General features: G+C 43.2%; 1 protein-coding gene across 4 annotated transcripts in view; it reads left to right on the top strand.

Moving 5' to 3' along the window:
- TIAM1 (TIAM Rac1 associated GEF 1) overlaps window positions 1-18,787 on the top strand; it is a 401,703-nt gene that overhangs the window by 87,891 nt on the left and 295,025 nt on the right. For all 4 annotated transcript variants that reach the window (XM_058296149.1, XM_058296148.1, XM_058296153.1 and 1 more), the window contains exon 2: window positions 3,212-3,264. The gene's annotated coding sequence lies outside the window, so the exon portion shown is untranslated. The remainder of the gene's footprint in view (window positions 1-3,211; window positions 3,265-18,787) is intronic.

Genomic DNA, 18,787 nt, shown 5'->3' with positions numbered 1-18,787 from the left:
AGCTCTTCTCTTGTCTCCGGAGTGTTTTCCCCCTCCTGGTTTGCTTCCTCGACACTCTCCCGTGCCTCAGCAGCCCCGAGCTTTTCAGAACAACAGGATGAGATTTTCTGCAGCTCCCCCTGCAACTGATTTTGCTATTGCCTGTGCATCCGCACACCTGCTGAGCTGATGAGCTCTTGAAATGTCACTTGGCTGTTGGGAGGGGCTGTGTGAGCCTCAGCAGCAGCCATCTTGCCTGCCTCCTTGGGGTGGGTAGGAGGGTGGACTGTGGTTCCTCCTTCCGCCCCGGCTCCCCTCGGTGAGGTGAATGTGGGGGGAGGGGGGCGCGACTGCATTCCCAACCTTCCTTCTGACACAGGTGCCCCCCTGTCTGCCTGGACAACTTTCTTCTCCCAGGCAGCAAATCAGCAGCCGTTTCTGTGCTCTGTTTCTCTTGCAGCATTGGTTCTTAACATTTTTTCGGTCACCTTTTGAGAAGACACTGACATTTTTGACCCCCTTGTCAGAAAAATGTACCCCTGCACAAAACTCTGATTATAAATGCTGGGCTTTTCATTGTTGTCCTTATAGCAGAGCCTCCTTGGAGCTGCCCTCCCTTGCCCCCTGCACATATACAACTAGCTTAAAAAATTTTGGGTTCTTTCCACCCCCCCCCTCAATTAAGGCAATTATGGACAGTTGAATTTTAGATTCTCTGCTGCTTTCTCCGTTGTTAACAGTCTAAGTCCCAGCAGGAAAACAGATACTTCACTTGAAAGGGTGTGATAGAAGAGAGTTTAATGACAGTGTGTCACCAGGTTAAGGAAAACAGAGGGAGTGAGGTACACTTGGGCCATGGCAGGAGGCCCCTGCAACCCAAGGCCCGGGGACAGAGGGAGAGGGCCGCCTGGGAGCAGCTCTGACCTGCGATGGAGAGGCACCTTGCATGGGGGAGCAGGGAAATAAATGCTCCTCCGTTCTTTACTTCCCCCTACCTTCCTAGCTTCTGTCGGTATCTCCCGAGAGGCCAAAGAGCAAGGGAGCCTGGTTGAGGCAAGCCGCCAAGTTCAGCTTCCCAAGACCATAGAGCATGACGGCAGAAGATGGAGAGTCATCCAAGGGCAACTAGAGAATATTTAGCACATTGCCCTTCTAGATCCTTAAGCATCCTTTCCCCAGCAGGTGGCACTTTTGAGGAGCCAGGGGAGGCAGCTTTGTCATCCTTCAATGCTCTCCCTTGTATTTGGGCATCACGAGAAATTGCTTAGCTCATGCTATGGTTGGTCTGTAATCCTGGTAGGGATTGAAAGCTTCCTGTTTTGTTTTGTTTTTTGTCAAATGCTTTTAAATTCAGGCTTTTACACTTTTCCTCTTTTATTTGTCTGCCTGTCTTCACATTGCCACTTCGAAAAGCTTCATTATGCCTCATAATGATGAACCAGTCTGCTTCACTATCATGGGGAATTGGATATAAATTGCTCGCAGAGCGTTACATTCAAAGCTAGTTCTCCCGTATCACGTGATAGGGTGATGTATAGAAATTGGCAGTTCTTGATTTTGCAAAACCGGGAAATCACGTGTGGGGAAGCATATGAGAAATTAAAAAGTGTTAAGCAGCACCAGGTATTAAGAGACAGCAGATGTAACTGACCACAAAACGTTGGGGCCAGGAGGCCTGGGCTGTGCTCCTTGCTCCTGCTGCCACTTGCCCTGGACTTCCACCTCGAAAGCTGAGCGACTGCTACCCAGCATCAGACCTGGGGATTCCCAAGGACCTCTGCCTCAGCCTCACCCACTGCACAGAGCCTGGCTGTGTGCACAGCTCAGAGACCACGAGCTCCCTGCTCTGCAGCTTAGGAGGAACCTGGCTTTCCCTTGCGGGCTGGTTCTCATTATTAGGGAGCTGTGCCTTGAGATCAAGCCTGAAACCTGTCTTCACTTGTACACATCGACCTTAATTCTGCTCTCTCCTGAAACCTGACATTTCTCTCCCCACTCCCCCATTAAACAAATAAAGCAGTTAAAAAATTTTTTTAAACAGGAATCTGAGCCTGGTTTAACTTGTCTTGGTGACTCCAGGTTATTGTTACTGTAGAGGGCTGAGCTCTCTCTAGGACTGTTGTCTTAATTCTAAAGACCTGGATTGCTCTGCTTTCTAGTTTAAAAAGAAGGAAGCATAAACAACCAAAGGAAAAAAATAGATAAATTGGAACATAATCAAAATTAAAAACCTTTGTGCATCACAGGTCACCCTCAAGTGAGGGCAGTGGATGTCGCTTGAGTAGTTGAGTGCCTGCTTCCCATGGATGAGGTCCCAGGTTCAATCCCCAGTACCTCCTAAAACAAAAAAAGTGAAAAGACAATCCACAGAATGGTTTTTGTAAATCATATATCTAATCAGGGGCTTGTACCCAGATTATATAAAGAATTCTTGCTACCCAACAATAGAAAGACAACTAAGTTAAAAATGGTCAAAAGATCTGAATATTTCTCCAAAGAAGATATACAAATATTTCTTCACAGAAGATATACAAATGGCCAGTAAGCACATGCAAAGATGTTCAACATCACTAACCATCAGGAAAAAACAAAACCAAACTGAGTCACCACTTCACACCCACTAGGATAGCTATAATCAGAAGGACAGATAATGACAAGTATTGGCCAGGATACAGAGAAATTGGAACCCTCATGCACTGTTGGTGGGAATGTAAAATCGTACTGCGGGTCTGGAGAACAGCCTGGCAGTCCCTTGAAAGGTTAACCAGCCTTACCATATGACCTGGCCATTCCACCCCTTAGTATACATCCAAGGGAAATGGAAACAGGGAAGTGGCTGTGGCTCAAACAACTGAGCTCCTGTTTACCGTATGGAGGACCTGGGTTCGATCCCTGGGACCTCCTGGTAAAAAAAGAAAAAAGCCATCCCACACCTGTGCAATGCAGCGAGGCACAGTTCCCCCCACCTCGTCTAACTTGTTTTGCTGAGTCTGGTTATTGTTACTGTAGAGGGCTGAACTCTCTCCAGGTCTGTCGTTCTTATTCTAAAGACCTGCATTGCTCTGCTCCTGGGCTTCTTAATTCTTTGGTTCTTTCCTCTGCCACTAGCTCTTGCCGATGCCGTTTGATATAATTTTATAAATGACATGCTTCTTTTTATTCCATGGAATAAAGTGCATGGGCTTTTTGAAAGCTGTTTGTCATTCAGAACCTTTTTTTTGTGATCTTGCAGGTTGATGGCAGTGTTCCAGATGCTCACTCTGACAGAAGCCTGACTTTCACGTGGTAAGCCGTGTACCTGCTCCTATGTGCTCTGGCATATGCTTTGAAGGACTTTTAGGTGCACCTGGGGTATATAAAGAAACTCCCCTTTTCATTTATTTGGCACTCCTCATACTCCTAAACCTGTGCCAATGTTTGTTGCTTTTCACCCTTCCTTCTTTCTCCATCACCTCATTCACAGATATATTTGTAAGGTAGCAACTGTTATTTTTAAATCAATTTTATTGATATATATTCATAAAGCATATAATCTATCTGAAGTGTACAATCAATGGTGTTTTATATAATCACAGAGTTGTGCATTAATCACATCAATCAATATTAGAGCATTTTCATTACTCCAATAATAGTGAAAAACAAAAAACAAAAAAACTACCCCTTAATCATCACCTCTCAAAATCTCTATCCCTCCCTTGCTGTATAGAGGTGCTATTCTGTTTCTGTCCCTCTAATTTATTTGTATTTATATTTTGTATAGATGGAGTCAGATCATATGTAGTACTTTTTGTCTAGTTTCTTTCATTTAGAATATTTCCTTTTTTTTCTTTTTACTGTTAATGGTAGATTGTTAATATATTACTATACCCTATTGTCCCATATTTTGCTTTGATTGTATTTTTACCTATTAACGTCTTGTATCATTAACGTATATTTGCTCTGTTTCAAAGAAAAACATATATGCAATAATACCCATACTCATATTTCACATGAGGTTTTGCTATGATATACAGTCCCATGTTACTTATTTATTTTTTAAAGTTTCTTCCAAATCCCCCCTTTTTAAAATTTCTCTCCCCTTCCCCCCCCAGTTGTCTGTTCTCTGTGTCCATTTGCTGCATGTTCTTTGTCTGCTTCTGTTGTTGTCAGTGGCATGGGAATCTGTGCTTCTATTTGTTGTGACAGCTTGCTGTGTCAGCTCTCCGTGTGTGGTGCCATTCCTGGGCAGGCTGCACTTTCTTCCGCGCTGGGCGGCTCTCCTTATGGGGTGCACTCCTTGCGTGTGGGGCTCCCCTACGTGGGGGACACCCCTGCATGGCACGGCACTGCTTGCGTGCATCAGCACTGTGCTTGGACCAGCTCCACACGGGTCATGGACCCATGTGATAGGCGGATGCCCTAACCACTGGGCCAAGTCCGCTTCCCTGCCTAGCATCTTCTTGATGTCCTTCATCTCTTTATCCATATTGTCTTTCAACTCATTGATTTGATTTAGGAGATTTTTTTTTTTTTTTAAAGATTTATTTATTTATTTAATTTCCCCCCCTCCCCTGGTTGTCTGTTCTTGGTGTCTATTTGCTGCGTCTTGTTTCTTTGTCGCTTCTGTTGTCGTCAGCGGCACGGGAAGTGTGGGCGGCGCCATTCCTGGGCAGGCTGCACTTTCTTTTCACGCTGGGCGGCTTTCCTCACGGGCGCACTCCTTGCGCGTGGGGCTCCCCCACGCGGGGGACACCCTTGCGTGGCACGGCACTCCTTGCGCGCATCAGCACTGCGCATGGCCAGCTCCACACGGCTCAAGGAGGACCGGGGTTTGAACCGCGGACCTCCCATATGGTAGACCTCCCTTATGGACGCCCTAACCACTGGGCCAAAGTCCGTTTCCCTGATTTAGGAGATTTTTATGAACTTAGTTGATCAGTTTTCTCATGTCCTGTCTCATCTGGAACTTTGATACATTCCTTTTTGTTTTTGAGCCATATCTTCCTTTTTCTTTGTATGGCTTGTAATTTTTGGTTGCTGTCTAGTCATCTGATTATAATGGTGAGTTTACTCTGATGCTCAATTTCTCTCACTTGTGTAGGGATTTAGTGGTTGGAGACTCTGTGTTATTGTTGTTCTTGGTTCAACCTGTTCTAGCTCTTTAGAATTGTCCCTGTTTAGTTGTTCAGATCTAGGCCATGGGTGAGTAATAGGTTGCAGACCCACTTCCAAGGGCCTTGGGGAGGGAGGTTGAAAAGGCCTGAAAAAGCCTCTTTAATTTCCTTGTATGCACTTCCATTATCTGCCAGCAGATGGAACTCTTAGGCAGACTTCTCAGCTCAAACCCAGGTTGGAATGTGTTTACTGTAATCCCAACTGGAACAGTGGAATAGTCAGAGCCTTGCAAATCAAACTTTCTCAGAAGTTATTCTCCCCCCACTGCTGGCAGTTCCTATCCTTTTCCAAGGTAGAAATAATTCCCCTCCCCTCTTTGTCCTCAATAACCAGTCCTGGTTAGTAGGGAAGGTGTTTGCGAGGGTTGAATTACTTTTGTCCCCTTCCAGCTCCCAGCGTGGAAGAGCTCATGTGACACAGCAGATCAAATTTGTTGGCCAAAAGCTGAATCAACCTTAGCTGCATCCCTTTCTCTACCCTTACCTCTGTTCATAGCCACTGGCTGGAGAGCTCAAAGCTGTCTGCTCTGAGGGTGTGGGGATGGGCACCTGAAGCTCCAACTACAGTTTTTACTCACAGAGTTTTCCCGCTAGGATTCTTTTTCTCTGCTTCTCTTTTGGGTGGTATCCAGCCTTCCCCTGGTGTCCTAAGCCCTAGAACATTTTTCCAAGCCGTTTCTGCCAGTTCTCTAGTTATTTTTCTGGGAGAGAAGTGAGTCCTGTTTCTACAATCCTCCGTCTTCCCAGAAGTCTGAGGTAGTGACTTCTGTAGTGTAAGAAAACAGCATCAAAACAGCCAAAATACTTTGTAATTTTGCCTGAAGAATATTAGAGTAAGGATTTAAAAAATCATATTTTAAAATAAACGTTTCTTTTTTTTTTTTAAAGATTTCTTTTTATTTATTTCTCTCCCCACCCCTGCCCCCCATTGTCTCTTCTCTGTGTCCATTTGCTGCATGTTCTTTTTTGTCTGCTTCCGTTGTTGTCAGCGGCATGGGAATCTGTGTTCCTTTTGGTTACGTCATCTTGCTGCGTCAGTTCTCCGTGTGTGCAGCGCCAGTCCTGGGCAGGCTGCACTTTCTTTCATGCTGGGTGGCTCTCCTTACGGGGCGCACTCCTGCACGTGGGGCTCCCCTACACGGGGACACCCCTGCGTGGCATGGGTACTCCTTGCGCGCATCAGCACTGCGCATGGGCCAGCTCCACACAGGTCAGAGAGGCCCAGGGTTTGAACCGCGGACCTTCCATGTGGTAGGTGGACACCTTAACCACTGGGCCAAGTCCGCTTCCCAATAAACATTTCTGTATGACTTTAATAGATAAGGATTCTTTTTGGTTAAACATCAGCACTATTCTATAATCATACACTAAAAAATAATCATTTCTTAACAGCAGTGATCATTCATATTAAGATTTCCCTGCTTGTCTTATTTTTTAAAGCAAAGATTCAAAATGCCTTAGGATAACCAAAGGCTCTAAACAGAGTCCACACATTGCATTCAGTCCATGTGTCTCTTAAGTCTCTTTTTAATAAGTAGCCTTCCTGTTCCTCTCTTGTTCTCTGTTGCAATGTATTTGTTCAAGGACATAGGTCATCAGCCCTGTGGAGTTCTCCTCAATCTGGATTTTGTTGTTGAGATGTTTGTGGTGTCCTTTTACATGTTTCATTGTCCCCTGTATTTTCTATAAAGTAAGGGCTGGATGCATTATTTCATTAGGAGTTTAAAAAAGGGAAGTGGATTTGGCTCAACTGATGGAGTGTCCTCCTACCATAGGGGAGGTCCAGGGCCCAGGGCCTCCTGACCCATGTGGTGAGCTGGCCCGTGCTCAGTGCTGATGCACACAAGGAGTGCTGTGCCACGCAGGGGTGTCCCCCATGTAGGGGAGCCCCACTCGCCAGGAGTGCACCCCACAAAGAGAGCTGCCCTGTGCGATAAAAGTGCAGCCTGCCCAGCAGTGGCGCCGCACACATGAAGAGTTGACAGCGTCAAAGTGATACAACAAAAAGAGAAACAGATTCCCAGTACTGCTAACAAGAATGCAAGCAGACACAGAAAAACACAACAGCGAATGGACACAGAGAGCAGATAATGGGGGCGGGGTAGGGTAGGGGGGTGGGGGGGAAGGGGAGAAAAATAAAAGAAATAAATCAATCTTTAAAAAAAAAGGAAAAGGTGATGTCCCAATTTTGTCATGCCTTTTGCATTCATTAGCTCAAAAATTTCTATAAAGAACTTTACTCCAACCTTTTTTTTTTTTTTTTAATGTACCCTGAGGTACAGTTTGTAGGAAAGGCAAGATAATGGCTTGATTATTTCCTTTTTTTCCACCAGAGTAAAGAGCTGGATGCATATCGTCCACCAAAGATGATCATTGAGGTCTTTTAAAAATATATCATTACAGACTCTTGGGTTTTTAAATTATTTGACATTGGTGTGAGGATTTGATTTAATTAAAAAAAAAAAAAGATGTCCCCTTCTTTTTTATTTACTTTTTTTTTTTTTTAACGTTTCTAAATGCTACTGAATAGGTGCTTCAGATAATAAGAGAAAGGGGGGAAGGAAGTTAAAAAGGAAGAGACTAGAGCGCTAAGGGTAGTTAAACGAGGATGAAGGTGGGGTAAAGGAAGCTTTGATTAAAAAGTAAAAGATAAGAACAAAAAAAGGAATGTCTAAGCTACTCGAGGGCAGTTGGATGTGAGGAAATGAATTGATTGAGCATATGCTTGTTTAGCTCCTACTCTGTGCTGGCCTCTGCTCTAGGCACCGAGGACAAAATTCCGGTACTCACGGAGCTTATATTCTTGTTAATGTGAAGTCAGAAAATAAACAAATGCATGACTTTGTAAATGACTCATATGTCAGATGGTTGATGTCTGCTGTAGGGAAAAGTAAAACAAGGAAGGGCAAGTGGGAGTCCTGGAGGTGGGGTCAGGAGGTGGTCATGACTTTACATAGGGTGATCAGGGAGGGCCTCTCAGAAGATACTGGAGCAAAGACCAGAAGTTCTTTGTATCCAGAATTTTTTATCCGGAATTTTATTTTCTCTTGTTCATTCTTCTACATGTTAGGTGACGTTATCCTTATCCTCGAAAGGCAGTATAATTCAGTGTGTAGGTTTGTATCAAATGAAGTCATTTCACTGGGTAGATGTTGAAGGTCAGCAGTCCCCAGTTTCAGCATGTTGATACCTTGATATGCTTTATACCTTCTTCCTTAGATACTCTAAAGCTTTCTCTCAGGTGAGTGTGTTAGCATCTGGGTGGTTTTGCCTTTATGTGATCAAGAAAACTCCATCCTTTTAATGAATGGCACTTGCAGAGGATTGACAAAATAGGTAGACTTGCATTTTTCCCCCAGATGGAACTCAGCTAGTTTTATCTTAGCTATACTCTTGGCTATATCGTGTGCTTCATTATTATGATAGCTGTGGAATTCCTTAAGTAGGAAAAAATTGAAATAGATTTAAACACATAAAGAACTTTTCTTTCTTAAATGCATCTTAAGGCAATAAAAGCCAGAATATAATTATTAGAAATGATAGAAGAAAAGAATTAAAACAATAAAATTGCTTAGCAAAGATCCTGTTTCATAATGCCTTTGGATATAATTGGTTTCATAATGTGTAATTAACAGTCTTCCTGTGAAGTATGAAGCTTAATTTTGGGCAGGCCGGGCACCTCTGAGGAGGTGGTGATGGCTGAATTAGTTCTTCCAGTAGCATTTCAAAATCTGCACAGGCTGTGGTCCCTTATTACCTGCCTTGCTAGTTGTTTTTTTGTGGTGGGGAGTGAAAGAGTTAAAGAAGGGCTAGGACTGAGTGTTCTCCAAAGCTTGACTATGGAAGTGGAGGCTCCCCCAAAGCCAGCCAGGACAAGCGAACCACAGCCCAAACACCAAAAAAAGATGAAAGTGCCCCAGGAGGTAGACGTGGAAGACCTTGAAGATGAGAGCTTAATCTCTCATCCCTTCCACCAGAAGACTCAACTGGAGCCAGGTGGACCCTGCCCGGGGAGCCCAGGTTTCAGCATCGCCCCTTTCCCTTCTTCCCAGATTCCTTTTCTGTAATGACCTGGTGACCTTCCCCAGAGGGATTTGTTGGGAAGGAAGAGGGTAGAGAAGAGAGATCGGAAGAGGTTGGGGGAATCTCTAGCAGTCAACTCCATTCTGGCCCACTACTGGTCCACATGTGTCACAGAGAAAGAAGATAAACTCCTTGTTACTGGGTGTGGCTTGAGCCCCAGATCCCAGGGTAACTTCCTGGGGAGTTGGAGTAGACCAGGTGTGGACATCACTTTTTGGTCAGGTTGGTTTGAGTCTTGTGCTTAAAACAGGTTGAAGAGCCTCCTAGGCTTATTTTATAGATCACACCCTAACTCTGGCCCCGTAGATCTCATTGCAGTGATGACCAGGAATACTTACCCCAAAGAAAAGGAAGGGAAGAGTCTGAGCCTCAGTTTCCCTGTGTCCTACCCTAGTTCCAATGGGTTCCTTAAGGTTTGGGAGACCAGAATCCCAAGAACACAAAAATACTGGGAGAGAGCATACTGGACAGAGCTGAGCTGTTATAACTCCTCATTTGGTTCAAGAGTTCCTTGCCATGCTCCCCCTTTCTGATGACCAGGCTACCTCTCAGAGAGGGGGGCGGTCGTGATTGCTCTTGATGATATCAGACCTGTCCTGTTCTGGGACTTTCGCTCTGTGACCGTAAAGACGCTGACTTCATTGCAGTGTCATCTGGGGTGGGGGTGGGAGCCAGCGCTGCCCAGACATTTTTCTGAAAGCGTCTATAGCTTTTTAGAAATTTTGGATCTCTTCTTTGGAAATAGCTTTTAGAATCTGTGTCATCTTCTTTGGAATAACTTTCTCAATGGCCAGTCTTTCTCTTTTTGGGGTGGTTTTGATTTTAAGTAAAATTCATGTACACATTTCCTGTAATTGGTTTGCTACTCCCATTCATATTTGCATAATTCTCCACAGCGTAGCTGGAGAGATTTTTTTGTAAGTATCGATCAAATGTCATTACTCCTCTCCCTGGAACCTCCAGTGGCTTTTCTAGTCTCATCGTAGTATTTTCATCATCTATCGCTCCCATTAGAGGGAAGGGTTCCTGGGGACAGGGGCATCTTTGTTTTGGTCTCTTGACCATCCCATGTCCCCATTGTCTAAATCAGAGGCCATCACAACATGTGTCTTGTAAGTATAGTTTCCCAAGATGGTTAATCGAAGGAGTAGTTCAGATTTGGAAGTATGTGCTCTGATCTCTGCTGGTAAAAACAAATGGAAAACAAAGCCAAGACGGTCCCCTTATCAAACCTGCTATGTTGGAGTGGTTCAGAGTGTGGAGGTTTATAACAGAGGGTATCCTCAGGGGTCTCAGGTACCAGGAACTTTCCTCCCTCTGCACCTGCATCCCTCAAGCTCATGATGCTTTTCTTGGGTCACAAAGGGCTTCACTTATATCAGGGTCTTTTAACCTTAGGACTCTTGACATTTCGGACGAGGTGATTCTTTGTCGTGGGGACTGTGCTTTGTTTTGTGAATTACAGGGATGTTTATGCGGCATCTTTGCCCTCTGCCCACTAGATGCCAGATGCTGACTCAGATCTGACAAGCAATGTATTTCTGCCCATTGCTACCTGTCCCCCCGGGAGGTAAAATTACCTCCATTGAGAATCACTGGTCTTGGCAGCAGACTTGGCCAGTGGTTAGGGTGTCTGTCTACCGCATGGGAGGTCCGCGGTTCAAACCCCGGGCCTCCTTGACCCGTGTGGAGCTGGCCCACGCGCAGTGCTGATGCGTGCAAGGAGTGTCCTGCCATGCAGGGTGTCCCCGCGTAGGGGAGCCCCACGTGCAAGGAGTGCACCCCGCAAGGAGAGCCACCCAGCATGAAAGAAAGTGCAGCCTGTCCAGGAATGGTGCCACACACATGGAGAGCTGACACAACAACAACAAGATGATGCAACAAAAAGAGACACAGATTCCCGTGCAGTTGGCAACAACAGAAGCGGACAAAGAAGACACAGCAAATAGACACAGAGAACAGACAACCGGGGTAGGGGGGAGGGAAGAGAAATAAATAAATAAATAAATAAATAAATAAATAAATAAATAAATAAATAAATCTTTTAAAAAAAAATCACTGGTCTAGTGAAATATCCACACATCTTACCTACCACCAAGATTCTGCTTGTACTTGCTTTATCACTTTTCTGTCCATTAGTGAGGCTCAGTTTTGCTAACGTAAGTGCTTTGAAATGGTAACATGTTCAAATTTAGATGATGGTGATAAGAAGGAGAACGTGAATTTTCACCTGCAGGGTCAAACCTTGGAAGTTTCGTTTTGTAAACTACGTTTGTGATCTCAATAAGTTACCATTGTGTGTGATTTTTCCTTTGCCGTTTACATATTTTTTTTCCCCCCATCATCAAGGAGGTCGTTTTTTGCTAACACATTGAGTATGTGTTTGATACTTAAAATCATAGCCTGGGTTGGAAGGGATCTTGAGAAACCTTTGGACATATAGGAAATGTCCAATTAATTAAAGTTGATGTCATCATCATTTTGTTGTTCAACTCCTTTATTTCAAAGATAAGGAAACTAAAGCCTAAAGGAGGACAGTGATTCACTCAAGTCATGGTTAATGGCAGAGCAATAACTGTATGGGTTTTTGCGGGAGAATTTTCTTGCACTCTTGCTTTCTGTGAAGGTTGATGCTGTGATTAGCAACATTCTCTGGGCTGATTTCTGAGGAAGTTCTAGCATTCCCCGCTCCCCCCACTGAGATTCCTACTGGAGCCTGAACGTAAAATGCCCTGGGCTCATCAAGGATTTGCTAACAACAACCATAACATTTTATTTTAAGATTATTGGGAGGAGCTAAGGGAAGAGATTAGGGGAGTCAGACAAGGGGAGGGAGATATAGTACCTTAAATTACATAGACATTTAAACCTTCTATCAAAAACAATGTGGGAAGTGGACTTGGCCCAGTGGTTAGGGTGTCCATCTACCACATGGGAGGTCCGCCTTTCAAACCCCGGGCCTCCTTGACCTGTGTGGAGCTGGCCCATGCGCAGTGCTGATGCGTGCAAGGAGTGCCCTGCCATGCAGGGGTGTCCCCTGTGCAAGGAGTGCACCCTGTGAGGAGAGCTGCCCAGCGCGAAAGTAAGTGCAGCCTGCCCAGGAATGGTACCACACACAACGGAAAGCTGATGCAGCAAGATGATGCAACAAAAAGAGACACAGATTTCCGGTGCCACCAAGAATGCAAACCGACACAGAAGAACACAGCAAATGGACACAGAGCACACAACTTGGGGGGGAGGGGGGGGAAGGGGAGAGAAGTAAATAAAAAATAAATCTTAAAAAAAAAAACATCAAAACAATGGGAGTAGTTGTAGCTCAAGTGGTTGAGTGCCTGCTTCCCAGAGACGAGGTCTCGGGTTCAATTCCTGATACCTCCTAGAAAACAAAACAGAACAATGACGAAAAAACTATGCCAAGAGAAAAGAAGTGAGGAAAGAGGATCCTTGGATAAAAGAACTGAGGAGTTAAATGAACTGCACGCAATGTTTGGATCCTAATTTGAGCAGACCAACTGTAAAAAAGATAAAGAGAGGCAGACAGACTCAGGGACATTTAGAAAGTGAGTGGGTAATTGTTAGTATTGAGGACTTTTTTTCCTTTTGGCTGTAAAAATGGTGTTGTGATTATGGTTAGGAAAAAAATCCCTTTTTTAGAAATAAATATGTATGCATCTAAGTATTTGTGGATGACATAAAATGATATTTTCTTTAAAAGAAGTAATCCCGATTATTCCCATCATAATAAGTACAAAAAAGGGAAAATTATTCAACTTCAGTAAATTAAAAATGTCTTTGTAATGAGAAAAATATATAAATAGGGTGAGAAATTTTCAACTTTTAATTTTATCTCAGAGAATCTTCCAAGCCCAGCAGATGCTCCCCGGTTTCCCTGGCAAAGGACTTTGGCCCTTAGTAATAGGAGGATGTGACAACAGGAGCTTCAGGAGGCTCCCCTTGGCCAGGCCAGCAGGGTGGCTGCCCTGGGCACCCACGTGGCTGCTGGTTTCCTCCAGGCATCGCCCTTTGCCAGCGAAGACCTCACCGTGTGCTGTGTGAATTCCTGGGGTGGTATATTCCTGGGAAGACCTCCTGGAGAAGGCAAAGAGGCGGTTTAAACCTTATGCAAGTAATGCATGCTTTTGGTAAAAAAAAAACCTGAGGAATAAAATGAAAGGCTTTTTCTGTTTCACTGCTCTTCCCAGCAGTACCATTTTTAGTAAACAAGTTGATTGGTCTCTTTTCAAGTCTTACTTGGTTACGACGACCATATCAGAGTTTTTGTTTTTATACTTTTTAAAAGTGAAAAAAAAAACCATTTTGAAACAGTTACAGAACACTGGTAGTACAGTACCAAAGAACTGTTTCCCCTTCTTGGTAACACCAGGAATCTGTGTCTCTTTTTGTTGTATCATCTTGCTGCATCAGCTCTCCGTGTGGGCGGTGCCATTCCTGGGTGGGCTACACTTTTTTCGTGTGGGACGGCTTTCCTTGTGGGGTGCACTCCTTGCACGTGGGGCTCCCCTATGCAGGGGACATCCCTGCATGGCATGACACTTCTTGCGCGGCAGTGCCATGCATGGACCAGCTCACCACATGGGCCAGGAGCCCTGGGTTTGAACCCTGGACCTCTCGTATGGTAGGCAGACACTCTATCAGTTGAGCCACATCTGCTTCCCCCAAAATGTCTTTTATTATAAGCAAATAGAATCACGAGTTGCATTTAGTTTCATGTCTTTTTAGTTTCCTTCTGTCTGCAACAGTTCAGTTTTTCCTTGACTTTCACGATTTTCCGTAACACCCCAGCAGTGCTGTTCCCTGGCTGTGGCCTAGCCTGGCCAGCTCCTTGGGGGGAAAAAAAAAGATTACAGGCCATTATTTTCTAGAATATTCCTCTCTTTGGGTTTGTCTAATTTCTCATGACTAGATCTAGCTTCTGCATCTTTGGCAAGAATATCACACTATTCATGATATGTTTTCAGCACATCTCGTCAGTCAGTCCATGATTTCAAACTGGCATATTGATAATATTCATTTTGATAACTTAAGATGGTATCTCTCAGCCTTTTCCCTTGTGATTAATAAGTATTCTATAGGGAAGTATGTTGAAATCATGTAGGGAAGCGGACTTGGCTCAGCGGTTAGGGAGTCCGTCTACCACATGGGGGGTCCGCGGTTCAAACCCCGGGTCTCCTTGACCCATGTGGAGCTGGCCCATGCACAGTGCTGATGTGCGCAAGGAGTGCCGTGTCACACAGGGGTGTCCCCGTGTAGGGGAGCCCCACACGCAAGGAGTGCCCCTGTAAGGAGAGCCGCCCAGCGCGAAAGAAAGTGCAGCCTGCCCAGGAATGGCGCCGCCCACACGGAGAGCTGACACAAGAAGATGGTGCAACAACAACAACAAAAAGAAACACAGATTCCCGTGCCGCTAACAACAACAGAAGCGGGCAAAGAAGAATACGCAGCAAATAGACACAGAGAACAGAGAACAGACAACTGGGGAGAGAGAAGGGGGGAGAAGGGGGGAGAAATAAATAAAATAAATCTTAAAAAATATATATCATGTAAATATTCCATTCCTCATCAGATTCTCAATGTATTCATTTATCTATTTGTATATATTACTCATGGACTATTCAGTGGACTGTATTACTATCATTATTTGTTTTTACACTCAAATTGTTACTAATGTGGCCAGGAAGGGTCCCTCTAAGCTGGCTTCTACGTCTTGTTGACTTGTTCCCTTCCTTCTTTGAGTATTTCTTCTCTTTCTGATATAGCAAGATGTTCGAGGCTCATCTTATTCTTTCCCTGCCCGAGCCAGGGAGCCAGCATTTCTCCAAGGAGTCCTGGTTCCTTTTAATCGAGACTGGTATTAAGAAGCCAAAATCTGGGCATTTGGTATGTTCATTGCTATTGGGATGTCTGTCTTCCAAAGTTCTCAGAGTGGACTGAACTGGGAATTTATATATTTACAACATGAGTTCACATCAGTACTACCTTCAATTATGATTTAGTTCTACCCAGTTCATTCTCGGTTTCTCCTTTTCTATGTTCATAACTGCCTTCTCTGACAATGAGAAATTGGGTGCTTTTTAACCTCAATATATTTATCTGATCCATCGACATGTATGTAACCAGTCTTCTACCTCTAGCCCTACCTCCTTCCATGTAGATGTCCTCCTCTCCTGCTTGGGCTGTGACACCCCATGCCAGGTGGTCACTCCACATGGCTACTCTTTCTCCCTACTGGGCCAGGATAGGACACCCCACTTGATGCCACTCTCACCCCTCCATTCCTGTTTGAATGCCTGCCTTGCTCTGTCCCACTCTGAGGCTCTTGTATCATTCAGCAAATATTTTATTGAGCATCTGTTATGTGCTAAGTATTTGAAACATTTGGAATATATCGCAAAAAATACTGACAAAAATCTATCTTTGTGGAAATTACCTTTTAGTAGGAGGAGATAGATAAATAAACATAAATAGCAAATCATATAGAATGGTAGCAGGTGATAAATGTTTTAGACATGAAGTAATGGTAGTGGGGGGTTATTTTAAATGTGATTGTCAGAATAGATCCCTGTGAGAAGGGAGAAACACTGGAAGGAAGTGTAGATATTGAGGAAGATCATTCCCGAAAGAGGGAATAACAGCTAGTGCTAAGGCCTTAAGGTGGGAGGAAGCATCCTGAGGTGTTTGAGCAAAGTGATGAGACCATTGTGGCTGGACCAGGGTGAGCGAGGGAGGGAGCATAGAATAATTCTTTATCATGAGCCAGGACAGGTCGTGAGCTGAGCCAGGTCATGTCAGACCCTGTAGGCCGTTTACTGTGTCCCACCTCCTCACTGCTTGGGGTCTTTACCTTTTTTTTTTTCAAATGGAGAACAAAATTTTATTTAAAAATATGTTTCAGTAACAATGAAATACCAAAAGCTGGTCACTGTAATGAAAAAAAAAGTAACAGGTATTTGCTTTAAATGTTCGATTTTTTTCCCTGAAAAATACAAGAAGTGTCACTGTAATATACTGCCAACTCCCATTATTTCTGTTTGAATTATTCATTTTATAGGTTATCCAAAGAAATTTTAAAATCCCACATTGGCTTTCATCTAATATTTAGATATACATCTGAGTTGCTTTTAGCTTCAAGTGGATACATTCGCAAGGAATGTAAACACATTTGAACATCTATTTTAGTAAACATAATTAGGAAGATAAATCTACACTTAAGAAACGTGTCCTAAAGCAAAATATTGCTTTGCACCACCACTTTCCTTAAAAACAAACAAGCGAACAAACAAACAGAAAAACCTGACACCACTGATAATGTACTGGTTGTTTAAAATGAACAAATTCTACTACTTACGTGAAGAGAAAAGGCGTAACTAAAATTATTTCAAACCCAGAGCAGAGTAAATTTTCACAGCAAATAATGACATTTAGTATTTAAAAAGTGGTTTTTACATCTTCAAAGTGCTAAAGAAGCAAGTATTGAAGGAAAACTTCAGGCCTTTCTAAAAAATTATGTCTGACCAGGAGCAATGAAATCTCAAGAAGACGGGAGATAAAACAAGTTAAATTTAAAAGGCCCCCATTACTATAAAATATTTCTTAACTGTATTTTGCAAAGAAATGAACACAGTGGTTGAATAACCAATTTAGGGCCAGGTTAGTAAAATACAACTCACCTATCAATCCACATCTTTTTTCAAACTACTCTAAACAGAATTTCTTCCACACTGCATGTATACATATATCCTATCACATCCATATTTTGTATAATTTTTATCATCTGTATTCATTGCCATGATCATAATGTGCAGCAAGTAAAAATGATCCTTTATATCAAAATTTTTGATATCTGGTGTTCTCTGCAAACTAAAAGGTGATCACAAGTTATATTTTATTTCTTTTAAATGTAGATGCATGTTCATTAGGACATCTTAACTCATTTTTGAACTCCCAGATATTGGTGTGATTTACTTTGGCCATTGAAGATAAGAATCCTGTCTTAGTATTTACAGTATGACTAAATACCTCTTTTGTCAAACCTTGGCCCTGAGTTTTGGGATTTATAAACTATGAAACTGAAAATACCCCAAATTATATTAGGTAATACTGGTGTCCCTACAATATTGTGCTTTCTCCCCATTAACAACTGAAAGCACCTTCTCTTTAGCAGAGTGGCCTGGAGGAATACCCAAATAAGGAAATAGGACATTTTTTGTCTTAAACTTTTTTAAAAAACTTCAGAACAATTCATCCCAAAATAATTTTTGTTTTAGTATAAAATGCCGTATCCCTAAGTCCTTCCAGTAAAACTGATATGGCATGAAAATGCAGCATTTTCATCCTGCAGCTTTTGGTATCCTTGGGGGAATCCTGTAATCTCTGGCTTGATAAACACGGCATTCATGTATCATTTCAACTATATGGAATTCTTAACATTTTTTGGAAATCATATAAAAGGCTTTTTAAAAAAGGTAGTTGTGGTTACACTCAACCAGACATTTCTAAATATTGAAAACAGCTCTACATTTCTTAAAACTATTCACTAAAAATAAAATTAAAATGAAATGAATAACATAAAAGCAATTTCTAGTGGTGACAGTATTCTCATAGTAGCACATAATCTACTTCTCGGAGTTCTTTCCTATAATGCTAGGATTATTTAATACCAACAACTAAGTCTTCAAAACACTGTAACATTAAATGTATCAACTTGCTGACATTGTACAGAGAAAAGCAGAATTTTATATCAACCACCATTGAAAGCTCAAAAGAAGTTATTAATTAAAATACAGGCTCTCTGGTGCTCCAGTGAGCCTAGATAATGTTTCTGGTTTTACTGAAGTTTTTTCTTTCTTTTGGGGTGTGTGTGTTATGCTCCTAAGCCAAACACTTTAAACATATCAAGTGTTGATGCTTTTTGAAGAGACACCTAAACTAAAATTATCCTTAGGCCCAGGTATACTCAATTGTATAAATTCTTCTGGGTAGCATTAGTAATTAAGATAAATCTGGGGAAGCGGACTTGGCCCAGTGGATAGGGCGTCTGCCTACCACACCTTGACCCGTGTGGAGCTGGCCCATGCGCAGTGCTGATGCGCGCAAGAAGTGCCCTGCCACTCAGGGGTGTCCCCGCATAGGGGAGCCCCACGCGCAAGGAGTGCGCCCCATAAGGAGAGCCGCCCAGCATGAAAGAAATTTCAGCCTGCCCAGGAATGGCGCCACACACACGGAGAGCTGACGCAGCAAAATGACGCAACAAAAAGAGACATAGATTCCCATGCCACTGACAGCAGAAGCAGACAAAGAAGCACATGCAGCGGATGGACACAGAGAACAGACAACCGGGGGTGGGGGGAGGGAGAGAAATAAATAAAAAATAAATCTTTAAAAAAAAAAGAAAAAAGTTAAATCTGGCTCCAAAAAGTACTCCACCCTATGAATGAGGAAACTGAGGTACAGAGGGTATTCCTGACTTGCCCACCGTCACACAGTGAGGAAGAGCTGGCTCAGTCCCAGGACATCTGGCCCCAGCAGGTGAGTTTGCTTATACCACGTAA

This window comes from Dasypus novemcinctus, chromosome 4 (assembly GCF_030445035.2).
Source record: "Dasypus novemcinctus isolate mDasNov1 chromosome 4, mDasNov1.1.hap2, whole genome shotgun sequence".
NCBI lineage: Eukaryota > Metazoa > Chordata > Mammalia > Cingulata > Dasypodidae > Dasypus > Dasypus novemcinctus.
The sequence above is the reverse complement of the archived record's forward strand: the minus strand, read 5'-3'. Positions and strand labels throughout refer to the sequence as shown.